Source organism: Macaca nemestrina, chromosome 7, assembly GCF_043159975.1.
Source record: "Macaca nemestrina isolate mMacNem1 chromosome 7, mMacNem.hap1, whole genome shotgun sequence".
NCBI lineage: Eukaryota > Metazoa > Chordata > Mammalia > Primates > Cercopithecidae > Macaca > Macaca nemestrina.
In genome coordinates, this window is record NC_092131.1 from 140,976,653 (window position 1) to 140,992,224 (window position 15,572).

The 15,572-nt window shown below is 41.8% G+C and overlaps 1 protein-coding gene across 1 annotated transcript in view; it reads left to right on the plus strand.

Annotated features, from left to right (window-relative positions):
- LOC105489276 (RAR related orphan receptor A) overlaps window positions 1-15,572 on the plus strand; it is a 741,585-nt gene that overhangs the window by 108,787 nt on the left and 617,226 nt on the right. The window lies entirely within an intron of this gene.

Genomic DNA, 15,572 nt, shown 5'->3' on the forward strand with positions numbered 1-15,572 from the left:
AATAGTACGGCTGTAACATAGTCTGTGTTATGGAGTGGTGGTAAGGATCAGAAGTAAGGCTTCATTGGCCGGGCATGGTGGCTCATGTCTATAATCCCAGCACTTTGGGAGGCTGAGGTGGGTAGATCACCTGAGGTCAGGAGTTTAAGACCAGCCTGGCTAACATGGTGAAACCCCATCTCTACTAAAAATACAAAAAAAAAAAAAAAAAAAATTAGCTGGGTGTGGTGTCGGGCACCTGTAGTCCCAGCTACTCGGGAAGCTGAGACAGGAGAATCACTTGAACCGGGGAGGTGGAGGTTGCAGTGAGCGGAGATTGCGCCACTGCACTCCAGCCTGGGGGACAGAGCGAGACTCCATCTCAAATAATAATAATAATAATAATAATAATAATGAAGGCTTGATTTTTAACCTCAATAAATTTTAGTAGTTTTTGTTAATTTCTCCCTAGTAGATAGTGGAATCTAAGGCTTCGATTCGTGTTTAAAAATATGTGGCCTTTAAAGTAGGGTATGTTTTTTTAAAATTCCTCCTTTGGAACAATGGTCTTCAGCTCTGCTTACATATCAGATTCTGATTTGATTGGTCTGGGTTGGAGCATAGGGATTAGTATTTTTAATTTCACTGAGGTGTGATTTAAGCCAGTAAAGGATGCAAATCTTAAGTATATGGCCTAATAAATTTTTACATAGAAATACATCTATCTAGCCACCACCCATACCAAATATAGGACATGTGGCATCTGTATTTACTCTCCAGAGGATTCTAATGGGCAGCCAGGGCTGAGAACCATAGCCCAAGCAGACGGTCTTCCACATTAGATCTGACACTGACTTTTCTTTCGTCTTCAAAACGTACTCTGTTTTCATCCCTGTGTACTCATATTCTCCTTTACCATCATCTCTGTTTCACAAAACTCCTTCCTGCCTCACCTGCTGCCCCTAGCATTTGCACACCTCTCTTTTGTTGCCTTCAACCCCTTGTACTGTTGAGTGAGTGGGTGAGCATCTGCCTCCTCCACAGATCTATGAGCTTCTCCAGCACAAAGACTGGATTTCACTGGAGTTTCATGTCCCCAGGGCTGCCGCACTAAGCATGCATGAATCACCTCTGGTATACTCCGGCTGTCCTGCTGCCATTTGCTTCATCCGCAAGAATAACTGTGGTTGGGGACAGGGAAGGAGTATAGCTAAGTCAGATTTTTTATTATGGCTCTCAAGGCCAACCTGGGGAGCCCTACTGGAGGAAGCCCTGATGGAAAGTTGCCCCGATGACTGGGTGTGGTGGCTGATGCCTGCAATCCTAGCATTTTGGGGGGCCAAGGCGGGCAGATGGCTTGAGTACAGGAGTTCCAGACCAGCCTAGGCAACATGACAAAACCCTGTCTCTGGGGGAAAAAATATATATATGTATGTGTGTGTGTGTGTGTGTGTGTGTACACACACAGAAAATAAAAAATAAAAAAAACTTAACCAGGCATGGTGGTATGTGCCTGTGGTCCCAGCTACTCAGGAGGCTGAGGTGGGAGGATTGCTTGAGCCCAGAAGTGGGGTTGCAGTGAGCCAAGATTGCACCATACTGTACTCCAGCCTGGGTGACAAAACGAGACCCTGTCTCAAAGAACAAAACAAACCCAAAAACGAAAGTTGGCCCTGAGAACATCTCTGGGAAGCGGTCCTCCCTCTGGGTAAGCTGAGTGCTTGTTCTTGCACCTTGGCTCACACGACTACTCCATGGTGGCCACCCCTCCTCTTCCTCCTTTGTTAACTGAATCTTCCCGACTTCAACACCCAGCTCATGCTGTCATCCAGTGTTCATCTTCCAAAAACTCTGACCGTCACAAATTCCTTTTTTATTTTCTTTTTATTTCCTTTTGCGCTTGATGTCAGTATTACAGGTCGCCCAGTACAAGGCAGTCAGGGCCATGTTTGTTTCACATGACAAGAGGAACTCAGCCTTAACGCCTGCTCTGTCTGCTTTGGAAAGAAATGAAGAAAATACTTGTTTCAAAAAACATTTGGGAGTTTTAAATGTGGATTTTATTTCCTTTCTGACTTGTTTTTATGAAGGAAAAAGAATCGTTCCTCCTCCTTATTTTGGCAGCCGTAGCGTCGCCCTTGAGGAGAGTGTCACAGAAGGAGAACGCGATCCCCACCGTTGCCGTCCCGGCTCCAGGTTCCTGAGCTGCTCTCTCTGACCTCTGGCTGAGGCTTTTTTTCCCTCTTTCCCCTACCAGTCTTCCTTAACTCTCTGGGCCCCGTGCCTAAATGACCTCATCTGTGAAATGGAGATATACAGTCCTTTCATTTTAAGTCCTCTATAAATACAAATAAGATTGAGAAAATCTGCTGAAACCGGATTTTTTTAAAACCCTCTTCCAAATCATGTTTGGTTGTTTTCCTTAATAGCCAGAGATGCAAAAGAACTCACTCATTATACTGTAGCTTTTCTATTTCTCACCATGGAAAATAATCCCAGTACAGCTCTTTTGTGCTTTAGTTCACAGGCCTTTACCGGGCTTTATCTTGCAAGAGCCTCACAAGCGCCTTGTGAAGCCAAGAGACAGGCCAGGCCTGAAGGCTCAATTGAGGAATCACCGTCCTTAAGAAAATGTGAAAGCCTGACATTCCCCCACTTCTACCCTCTTTCCTTTCCAATACTCTCTGTATATCTTTATTAATGTTCCCACCACACTCTAGGAATATCTATGGGCTCTTTGAGAATAGAGACCATATCTAGCATTTCTCTGTAACTAATGCCCAGCACAGTACCTTGGTGTCAAACCAAATATGCCTTTGTTGAATGAATGTATGAATGAATGAATGAATGAATGAGGTTGCAGAGTTATCAAGTGGAGGAGGGATTAGAACCCAGGTATCTTGAGCCCAAGCAATTTGAAGGTGTTTAAGCTAATTCTTTTGTATGTTTTTCTGACTGTTGATGTACTTTTGAAGTCTTTATCTTTCTATTTTAAAATGTGCCTATTGCTATTGCATTTTACAGCATCAAAAATTAAGAATACTTACATTCTTCAGTAAATTGATGCTTCAAAATAGAAAATTTGGAATTTCAGAAGCTCCAGTACAGTAACTAACCTGAAATTATTGATGCATTTTCTCTCGTCAGGGAATAACTTTGAAAGATTCAAATGATTTCAAAATCCAACTTTTTGATGTCTGGGAGAGAATTCCTCAAACACATTTAGCAGTCAAAACAATTCTATAGAGTATAAAAGATGAAGGCATGGCACTTCGAAGTAAAGGTTATAGTTTCTATAAATGAGAAAAGGCCAAATATTTGCTAGCAAAATATTTTTAGCAGGAAAGAGTTTACTTTGGGAGGTACTTAGGCATATAATATTAATACGAATGTACAAGTTCAGCAATTTATAGACGTGGAAAGAATTGGATTAAAGTAAAAAGTTCTTAATCTCTACACATTAAAATGGAGAAAAGTCTGTGAATGTGAACTTAATCAAATCATGGTAGATAAACAATGATAAGAACAGAATCTTTGAATGATTTTTGTTTGGATTTACTTACTACCATTAACAGAATCTTTGTGCCTGCAATTCTGGAGAGTTTTGTTTTAATCGGATTTGTTGGCGGAGGCAGTTTATGTTGTTAAAAAAAAAAAAAAAAAAGTAACTTTTAACATCAAGCTGTTTTTCTGAGAATTACCCATCTATGAAAAAAAAAGTAGCACCATTAACATTTATGAGAAACAGACTTAACATTATCATAAATTATACAGTAAACTCTCTTGGACTGGGATTGAAAGGTGTGTGTTTGTCTTTGAAGCTGATGTATTTTGACAGCACACCAGGAGGCAGCTCACTCTGAATAATGGGCAAGATGAGAGCCTCAGAGGAAAGAAATCACTCCCTTAAGTGAGCGTAAACCAGATAGGGGGTAAATGAACTTCCCCACCTGGACACATTGCAATTTTAGAAGCGTTGATCACACAAGAAGTTAGCGCTAGCAGGGACCTAGGAGCCATTTAGTTATATTTTTCTATTTACAAATGTGGAATCTGAGGCTCAGAAAAGAGAAAAAAAAAATCTGTCAGCTTCTTCCAGTATTTCAGGGGTAGAGCCAGGAACAGAACTCACCCAGCGCCCAGTTCAGCTCTCTCAGAGCCTAAGGAAACCTCATCAGTGCTTTCCGTCTTTGCTTCTTCCTCCATAAAATGAGTATATTATTTGAGCTTCATGCCCTCTCCAATTTGAAAGTCTCACATTTCAATGGCATTTGTAATCATCTGGGTAAGTTGTCTATTTCACTACCTTGTTGGATCAGTCACCTCAAAGGAATGGCTGCTTGGTCCAGGAATGGGGTATCCAGTGATAGGTGAATACATTGTGAGGTGCTTGGGGAAGAGGAAACATGGGGGTCTTTAACTGCTGTTCTCTTATTTGTAGGGTAGCAATAGGTTGTACTGTAGGCCAGTGGTGTACATAGCCAAGCCCTATACTGTTTTGTCTAAAACCCCAAAATCCTAAAACTGGGCTCATGGTTGGGTAGTAGGTCTGGTCATTTGCTCAGGAGTCATCTCTTGGTTGCGCCTAATTTATTAATTTGCGTTCCTGTATTTACCATCTTCATTCCAATGCCATCTATACCACACCTGAATGATTACCCCATTTTCACAGCTAGTCTCCCTGTCGCCTCATTGCTAAAATGGTTCATCCTGCATCAAGAACAGTGGGTTTTTTTTTTTTTAAGTGCTGAAGGATCAACAGTGGGTTCCTGTGGGACACCTTTACATTGCCTGGTCCACAGTGTTTCACTAATGGTGGATCTTTGACACTGAGCCACCCATCCAATTCATCTTGTGCCCTAGACACAGCTCACTTTTTTCTGCCCTACCCACATAGCTTTCCTCTCTGCCAGTGTGAAACACAGCTCATGACTCACCTCCTAAAGGAAGCCCTCTGGAGCTGAGCCTCCTTTTGTTCATTACGTCATGGCTTTTGGGCCCTTTGGGTCCTCCTTGTAGAATAATTACTGGATCATTCAGTTCTGTTGCCCACATTGTCGAGCCCCGCTTGGTTCAGAAAAACTGTGATGCCGAAATGGATCCTTCCTTCCCAAGGCTTTTTGGAGACAGCTTGAGTCCCCCAAACCATGTGGTACCCTAGCTGAGGCATTTTCCTTCTCAACGTACTTCTCTGGGAGACTGGTACCATATGAGGGAAAATGAGCCTATTTACAATGCCATCTCTCTCTAATAAAGAGAAACCTCACTTCACTCTAATGCCACAAAAATGTGCTCTTGGCTTTCCTTGAGGGAGTCTGTTTTGGAAGTTCCATGGTCAGAAGCAGCAGGGCTGTGGCCGGCAGGCTGTGTGGTGCAGCGTGTCCAGGATCCAGTGTCCTGTCGTCTTAGTCAGCCAGGCTCCCTTTAAAGTTAGTGGTTAGCTAGGAGACCTCATGCGGGTTTTCATTTTAAATGGTGCTCTTGAATGTGGCTCCTATTTACATTTTTTTTTGGAATATCCATTACCAAGCCTTCATGGTGAAGCACCTCCCAGTAGAAGCAGGCAAATTAAAGGACGCGAAAGCCAGCTCTCCTTCATGGACTCTGGAGATATGAAAGAGAGCAGTGTCTTCATTGGACCAGACCCAAGACTCTAAACCTGTGGGTGCTGGATCCCTGCAGTCCTGTAGGCTTCACTGGGGATAGAGGAAGCCACAGACTCCTGCCACCAAATAGTGCCTACTGTACATACAACGTGTTCTGCACTATCTTTCACATAAATGTAGATACTTCTGGGATTTAGAAATACTTTTTAAAGCACTGCTAAATAACTAGAGTTTTAAATGAATGGGTTAAAAGTGTAACTCTAATGATGCGGGAGTTTACATAATATTTTGATGTCGTAAATGGGCTTTTATACCATCTGGGCCAAGAGCCAACATATGAAGGCCCTGGGGGTTGTCCTGACCATGTCTGTGTGGGCAAATATTGGTTGGGTCTCTAAATCAGAAGGAGTACACTTGCTTGGGCTGATTGAAATGATAAGAACAAAGCATAGGGATAACCATCCATGATGCAAGGCCAATTATATAACTAATTTCATCAGAGTGGGTTAGAACCCAGCATCTTGCTAAGCCATTTTTCAGGTGTAGCATTAGCCTATACCATTTTTACTTAAGGACTCTCTGACTCCAAATACTCGCAGAAAAGGGACGGTAAGTTCTTTCATGTAACAGAGGTAAATATTAATGCCTGATTTCTTGTAGTCACAGCAACAAACATTTTAGTAAATATGGATACAGTAAAGAAATCTGTATGAGAAACCAGGCCTAATAACACTGTATTTTTCTGCCAAACATCATCTTAACATAGTTCCTCCCTCCCCTGTTTTTCATGGAATAGATGCTAATGGGATAAATTACCTGGTCTTTTTCCCCCACCAAGTTTTTTAAAGGTAAAACTTACCTGAGCATTAAATGAGTTTGGAAGTGCCTGCTAGCTGAGGGGTAAAGCTGAAATTTCAGCCATTTGTCACTTACTGCAGAGTTTGCTTGGGTTTGGGGGAGAGGGATGAGATGACATTGGATAGGCAAAGCAGTGACATCAGTCTCCTGGCGTTTAAAGAAAAGTCTCTCCAGTTCCCTCTGTGGTGAGCCAAATTTTCAGTTTCACAGTTAAGTCTAAACTTAAAGCTTTGTTGGCTGAAATAAGAACTTTGCGGAATGACATTTCTGTTTTCAGGGCTTCTGTTGAGACCATATTGCTGGCGTAGGAATTTAGCTTCATGGGACAGGAAACAGTTTCAGGCTCTAGTGAGTAATGTTCCCCTGTTTCAGATGGAAAAACATTGAAAATCATGATTTTGGCCCTCAAAGAACAGCTATTCGTGGCTGTCATGGTTAACTCTGTCTCTGACTTTGCTTTGGCAACGAAGGTCAATTTACCACAATAACAAGGACGTTGATTTTATGGCACTTGACATCTTAAAAGGTGCTGAAGTGCTTCACAGATTGGTAAGCAGACCAAACCAAACGTGCCTTCTTCGGAGCAGTCATCTCAAGAAAAGGTGAGGATGTATAAATCCGCGTGTGGCACACGCGCGTGTGTAGAATTTTTAAAAAGCAGGCTCAGGAACTTCCTAGCTAGACATTTGAGGGCCCTGTCTGCTAAATGTGGACGTGGGAGTAACCGCAGGCATTGGAGGCACCTGGTTTAAGAAGAGCTGTATCATTCCAGCCTTTTTGTTTTCCTCAAGAGAACGTGACCTAGGGCCACAGGAGTGACTTTGCCGTTTCCCACCATATTGTCCTGCTGAGCCAAAGAATGTTCTTTGTGGAGGTAAAGAACCTCCCATATGATTTTTATGTTCCCTACTGTCCTCAGAATGAAAGTTCAGGTCCTAAGCCTGAGAGTCAGGGCCTCCATCTGTGTCCTGGCCCCCACCCACAGTTCTGGTCTTACTTCCTACATCTCTGGAAGCAGTTAGACCTGAGTTCAAAACATCTATACAAATCACTTCACACTTACTTAAAAGCAAATGCAGCATTTCTGTACTAACTAGAAGGAGCAGAACACTCATCTTATAAGGTTAGATTAAGGTCTGCCTTTAATGAAGCAGAGGCACAAAATCTTACCTGTTCCAGGGGGCTACTTGTAGCAGGAGCAAGATGCAGAGCTTCTTGCTTCTCAGCAGAGCTGTCCCCAGGGTTGTGAAGAAGGTCTACAGCAAGGCTGGGTTGTGCTAGACCTGGCAAGCCAATGCTTCCTGTTTACCTGCCCATTCATTCCTGTCCCTGGGCTCACATCACCATTCCAAAAGAACTTGCCAGACAATATTATGCCCATCACTTACAGAGGACATTGATAAGCCTGACTCAGGCCCCAGCAAGGCCACATCCTCGTCTAGGAGGAGACAGACAATAGAGTTGGTGCCCAGCTGTACCTGAATGGCATCTGATTCCCATCTGCCGGTGCTCTCGAAACCCATTCCCCCGAGGGGCACTCTCACCTCCTATTTAATATCCTTCGTCTGTCTGGGAACGATTTTCACAAATCAGTGTCCCTGCAGGTAGTTGGAAGGAATAAATGAGATAATTCCCACCATGTTCTTAGCACAGAGCCTGGCTTGCGGTAAGTGTTCAATAAATGTTAGCTGCTATTATTATCGTTATTACTCACCTGCTCTGTGCTTTACAGAGCGTTAAATACGCCTGGCACCCTGCATAAACCCTTTACTTCCTGGTCTCAACCTTTCTCTTTGCCTCAAAACGTCCTTTCTCCTGTCTTTGCCTCCAGACCGTCCCCATCCTGTTAGACTTTGCTCAAATGCCACTGCCCCTGGGGTAGCGTTTTCAGATTGCTTCCCGCTTCCTTTTCCTGGGCTGGAAAAGTGCACATTCCCCTACTCTCCCTCTTTCCTGGCACTGTGCTACTTTGCTTTCCTAGAGCAAGGCTTCTGAGACTTTCTGTGGTCAAGAACAGGCCCCATGCCCCCCCACTCCATCATGGATCAATAATTTTATAAAGTACAATGTAAAAGAAAAAGGCAGTTAAAAATACAAGCTCCATTTTTTATTATTAGAGTTAACAGACCCAAAATTACATAATCACATATATGGGCAAGGTTTAAAAGGCTTTCTCTCAGTTTCTGTACTTCTCTTGCCCCAGACCAGCAATGACCAATTTGAGGACCAGCAGCAGTTCATGGAGCACACTTTGAATAGTGTGGAGTTACGTTATTCCTGTCTGCACTGGCACAGTTACTCAGGTACATGTCTAATTCAGTGAACCCAACCTCCCACACCTGGCAGGAGGCTTATACATACAGGGTTGCTCGATAAATTAGTTGAATTGAATGAATGAATGAATGAATGCACAATAAATATTGAATGAATGAATAAATGATTGACTTGCCGAGCATATTTAAAACTCATAGTCCTTAGGAAGAATTTTCTTAATGAATGGCATGCCAAAGGGATTATAATTTTTTTATCTTTGCCTTTTATAAAATTCACTCATTTGCATTGCATATTAAGACCAATTCTTTTTCCTTAGTTTTTAAAACATATTTTGTTTTCCATCTCTGATAGCTAAATGGAGATAAGGTTTGTACTTTCACAAAAATAAGGGCTTACTTGGTAATATCTTAAGAAATAAGATAGGTGAGAATTTTTTTTTTTTTGGAGGCGGAGTCTCGCTCTGTCACCCAGGCTGGAGTGCAGTGGCAGGATCTCAGCTCACTGCAAGCTCTGCCTCCCAGGTTCATGCCATTCTCCTGCCTCAGCCTCCTGAGCAGCTGGGACTACAGGCACCCGCCAACCTAGCTAATTTTTTTGTATTTTTAGTAGAGACGGGGTTTCACCATGTTAACCAGGCTGGTCTCGATCTTCTGACCTTGTGATCCGCCTGACTCGGCCTCCCAAAGTGCTGGGATTACAGGTGTGAGCCACCGTGCCCAGCTGGTGAGAATCTTAAGAGAACCCATACTTTATGCTTTAGTAATAATCAGGATTTCTGAATTGAATAATTGCAAATTAGCAGAAGAAAGATACACTTATATGTATATAAACTTGAACAGTTACCACTCAAGAACCATATTGAATTAACAAAAGTAAAAGTTTATTTTGTAGTATTGCCATCAATCACCAAATCAATGCTATTTCAAAAGAAAATCTCCTTACCGGCCGAGTGCAGTGGCTCACACCTGTAATCCCAGTACTTTGGGAGGCCGAGGCGGGCGGATCATGAGGTCAGAAGATCGAGACCATCCTGGCTAACACGGTGAAACCCCATCTCTACTAAAAATACAAAAAAAAAAAAATTAGCTGGGCATGGTGACAGGCGCCTGTAGTCCCAGCTACTCGGGAGGCTGAGGCAGGAGAATGGCGTGAACCTGGGAGGCAGAGTTTGCAGCGAGCCGAGATCACGCCACTGCACTCCATACTGGGCAGTAGAGCGAGACTCCGTCTCAAAAGAAAGAAAGAAAGAAAGAAAATCTCCCTACCAAAGTTTTCCTTCTCCTTGGGGAATACAGTGGTAATTCCCAGACTTGTGGCAAAGGAACTGGTGCACCAGCAAGCATGCCTTCCGATAATCAGTGCGTCTGTCTCAACAGAAGACAAAACGCATCGCTACTTCCTCCAGAACTCCTTAACAGAGGTTTTGAGATTTTAGGATAAGCTATACACATTCTTCTCTGGAAATCACACACTGCTATTGTTCCTTCACCTTAAAAAGAGAAAATAAAATAAAATCAAGACCTGCAAACCATTCAGCCTTCTTCATTTGACTGTCTCACCGTCTCTGGTCTCACTTTTCTGCAGACTTTCAAGCTCACAATAATCTCCCCTTTCTATGGGGAGGTCCACACTGCACAGTCATTCAGGCGAGGAACATTTATGGAAGTATCCTATATGTGGAGCAGGAATACAGAGAAAAACAAGACGCAAGGAAACAACTAACACGCATGTAGCTGACAGTTATTGCAGAAGTGCAAGAGTGCTGCATACATGGGGAGAGAAGTGCAGGGCATGCAGTGTATAAGGATTGCATTGTGAATACTGATCCATTTAGAGGACAAGGAGCTCAGGGAAGGTTAGTGCAGGGAAGTGACATTTAAGGTCCAACATGAAGGATGAGTAGAAATTTACCAGGGGAAGTAGTGGAAGAGAGTTCTAGGGCTTATGGATGACTCTATGACCATCAGCCCTCAACAGCTTGTGGCTTTTGTCTACCAGCACATGGGGTTATAAAATACAATGCAATGTGATTCACAAATGGACTCAGGTGAGAGTTTATTTACCCAGTCATAGCATTAAATAAATATCATATGATCATGCATTGCTTATCAACAATGATACATTCTGAGAAATGCATTGTTAGGCAATTTCTTTGTTGTAGTTATATAATAGAGTTACTTACACAAACCTAGATGCTATATAGTCTACTACACACCTAGGCTAGCTGGAATAGCCTATTGCTCCTGAGCTACAAGCCTGTACCGCATGTCATTGCACTGAAAACCACAGGTGATTATAACACAGTGGTAAATATTTGTGTATCTAGACATATCTAAACAGAGAAAAAGTACAGTAAAAGCCATATAAAAGATTTTAAAATGGTACACCTGTATAGGGCAGTTATGAATGAAGCTTGCAGGACTGGAAGTTGCTCTGAGTGAGTCAGTGAATGAGTGGTGAATGAATGAGGGCTCAGGACATTCTTGTACACCACTGTAGACTCTATGATAGCTGTACACTTAGGCTATACTAAATTAAATGTTTTTTCCTATCTTCAGTAATAGCTTACTGTAACTTTTTTTGCTTTATAAACTTTAAAATTATTTTTAACTTTTTGACTCTTTTGTAATAACACTTAGTTTTAAACGAAAAAGTTTAAAGAGTAAAAAGAAATGTTTTTAAGACAAAAACTTTATAGAATAAGAATATAAAGAAAACATTTGCGTACAGCTATACAATATGTTTTTTAAGCTAAGACACAAATACATGTATGAGCCTAGGCCTGCACAGGGTCAGGATCATCAGTATCAGTCTCTTCCACATCCACATCTTGTCCTACTGGCAGGTCCTCAGGGGCAATAACAGGCATTGAGCTGTCCTCGCCTGTGGTAGTAATGCCTTCTTCTGGAATAGCTCTGGAAGGACCTGCCTGAGGCTGTTTTACAGTTAACATTTAAAAAAAAATAAGAGTACACTCTAAAATAACAATATAAAGCGTATTACAATAACTACATAAATCAGTAACATGGCCACTTATTATCATTATCATGTATTATATGCTGTACATAATTCTCTGTGTACTTTTTTTTTTTGTTTGAGACTGAGTCTCGCTCTGTTGCCAGGCCAGAGTACAGTGGTGTAATCTCAGCTCACTACAACCTCTGCCTCCCAGGTTCAAGTGATTCTCTGCCTCAGCCTCCCGAGTAGCTGGGACTACAGGTGTGTGCCACCACGGCCAGCTAATTTTTGTATTTTTAATAGAGATGGGGTTTCACTTGGCCAGGATGGTCTTGATCTCTTGACCTTGTGATCCACCTGCCTTGGCCTCCCAAAGTGGTGGGATTACAGGCGTGAGCCACTGTGCCTGGCTGGTCTATGTGTACTCTTATACAACTGCAGTAGGTTTGTTTACACCAGCATCCCCACAAATGTGATTAATTCATTGCCATAAGACATTCTGATGGCTACATCACTAGGCAATAGGAATTTGTTAGTTTCATTATAATCCTGTGAGACCACTGTCATATTTGGTCCCTTGTTGACCAAAATGTCTTTATGGGATACATGACTGTAATAACAAATCACTCACAGGTACATATTAGTACTTAGAATGCTATAGGCACTGTTACTGTGGATTGAGCCCTTAGGTACTATAATCACACCCATTTACAGATGGGGAAACTGAGGCACTGACAAGGTAAATTACTTGCCAAGGTAACATAGCAAGGAAATAATGGAGTTAGGATGTGAACATTAGGCAGTCTTTCAGAGTTCATGCTTTTAACAAGCATACTATTCTGCATGTGCCACAGGCAAAAGCATCTTAGATTTCTTTTTAGGTTTGTAGTTTCTAATACAGTGCTAAGTAGTTCAACTCCCAATAAATGCTTACTATTTAATCAGGTTAGATTTAGTTATTCCATTGCCAAAGGGTCTTTATTTAATTGAAAACAGGATGGGCTGGAAGAGGGTGTGCTGGCTGAACCATGTGATAACAGAGGCAGTGAGGTGTTGACTGAAATCACCTGGTTTCAAATCTCTGCGTGTCACTTTGCCAATACCAGGATAAATCCCACGGCCTTTATGGGAGAACTAACTGTCATTCATTTATCAAATTTTTGTTGGGTAGCTACAGTGTGCTAGCCACTGTTCTAAGTTCCAAGGATTCAATAGTAAACCAAACAAATAAAACCCTACCCTTGTGTATCTTACATCTTGGTTACGTAACAATACATGTAACATGCTTAGCACAGTGCTTATGGTAGTGGTTAACGTTATTTATTTTTTTTGAGACGAATTCTCACTCTGTCGCTAGGCTGGAGTGTAGTGGCGCAATCTAGGCTCACTGCAACCTCCACCTCCTGGGTTCAAGTGATTCTCATGCCTCAGCCTCCCGAGTAGCTGGGATTGCAGGCGTGCGCCACCACACCCAGTTAATTTTTGCATTTTTAGTAGAGACAGCGTTTCACCATGTTGGCCAGGATGGTCTCGATCTCCTGACCTCGTGATCTGCCTGCCTCGGCCTCCCAAAGTGCTGGCATTACAGGCATGAGCCACCGCACCTGGCCTGTTATTCTTACATGGTGCTACTGGTTAGTGCTTTTTACAGACAGTATTGGCACATTCCTAATTTTTTGGTAGGGTGTGTCAAATGAGATGGCAAAACAGGGTTTATAGATGATGAAGGCAAATTAGATCATAAAAGGTGAATATGGTTCTTTGAAGGTCTCCAGAATGACCACTGTTGAATTAATCATACAATAAAAGTTGGCTTTAGATTTTAAGATAGGCAGTGTGTTTTCCTCAAACCTTAGAGTAGTAGTTTTGATACTGTGTATTTTAGTGGTAATGGTTTAGTAGTAACAAAAGTCTACAGACTTTTCCATAAATGGCCATACAGTAAATGATTTAGGATTTGCAGGCAATGTGGTCTTTGTTACAACTACTCAACTCTGCCTGCTGCTGTAAGAAGAAAGCAGCCATAGATAATATGTCAACAAATAGGTATAGCTGTGTTTCCAATAAAGTTTTATTTATATAAACAGGCATTCAGCCCACAGGTTCAGTTTGCCAACCTCTGTTCTGGAAGAAAGTAAAAATTCTGTCAGCAATAACATTGTGCGGGGATCAGCTTTTTGAAAGAAAACATGAACTAATATTAAAAAAACATTGGCTTACTGCAAAGTCACAATACTCCTTAGACTCTTAAAAATCTGAATTTGACTCCTGATGGTTTAAGTTTACTATTTTGCATGACCTTGTTTTCTGACTGGTTCAAGATCCAGATCGGTCCCAGCGATCACTTAAGGAAGAAATTTCGAGAACCTGGAAAGGACATCTTCTCTGGAAGAGAACCAGAGGAGATAAACTGTTCCGTGGACGTTTATATTGGGCCCTGAAGGAATTTTCAGCAGTGAGGGCTTTGCAGAATTGAAATAGATTATTGAGAAGGGCTATCGCTGAAAAGGATTTTCTTTCTCTAGACATTTTAAATTCCAGAGAAGTCCTACTCTGGCAACTGGTCAATACAGAGTTTTTAATTACTCACTGATTAAAATTTTCTACTTTTTCTGTATCTTGCCAATATGGCTTGTTTTTGATCTGGTCAGAAGGCTGCTGGGCAATGGAGGGAATGGCTAGTGTATTCTCTCTGGGATTTTGTGTCCAGCTTTAAGCCAGAGTGAAGTCTTATTAAATTGCAATAAGGGAGAGGAAACCATCTGAAAGAGAGAAAAGGAGGCATTTTCTAATGTCTTTCAAGAAATGAAATTTTATTCAAGAGGCCAAAAGTGCCACAGGGTAATGGGACCATGACCAGCAAACACCTATACTAGATAAAAGTAAATTTTAATTAACATATCAATAGTTTGTAGATCTTAGGTGCTTCCAAAGTGCTTCAGGGTGTTTGACAACTTTTTCTTCCCTTAAGCTCTTTTGCTTTCTCTTTGAAGATCTATTTTAAACAAAGAGAACCCCTGTTCCAATCTATTTTGATCTCAAGGATGTCTGATTTAATGTAATTTTCTCACGTTCCTATCAACTTGCCCAAGGTGAGGAATAATTTACTTTGTTAGAGCAAAAGAACAAAGAACTTTTTGGGAAATGGAGAATAGTGGACTTCCTTTAAAAATAAGAAAAGTACTGCAGTTTTGTACATCTTGGCAAAACTGCCACCTATCATTTTTAAACTTTTGCGTTCTTAGGTGGTCTTCCTTGGATTTAAGACCTTTGTGAGTTTGTTCAAATAGGCAGTCATGCACAAAGAGACTGCGTGTTCTAATGGTGGTCTCCTGCGTGTTTAGCTTTGGTCGATGGGCGTATTAGAAACAAGCAGAGCACGGGTGATTCCAGCTCATTGGATACAGCAAGTAATTACCTCCCTGCTTTTGGAAACAGTTAAATATACTCCCACTCAAGCAATGAATGTAGCCAGGGCCAAGGTGGGCAGATGCTGGCTGCTCAGTGACCATGTTCAGGAAGATGTGTGTAGGAGGAGAGGAAGGATTCCAAGAAGACTCAGTACCTTCTTCTAGCATTATAAGGATTTAAATAGGCCTGAGGGAAGGACCCAGTACATAGCACGTGTTCCATAAAGGACACTTTCCATCCTTATCCACTCTGTCTACTTTGAACTGCTCTTAGGAAGACCTACTTTAATTCAAATAAAAATGCATTTGTTTTAAACCTGCGGCAGAAGATTCAAGGGCCCTTGACCTCCCGGGGTTTATAAATAGATGGAAAGATGTATATACTGAGAAAAAAAGTGAAATGAGAGTTATGCAAGTAGAGATGACTGTATTTGACAGCACAGGCCATGCAAATGTGAGGTGAGTGATAAAATCAGTGTGAAAAATA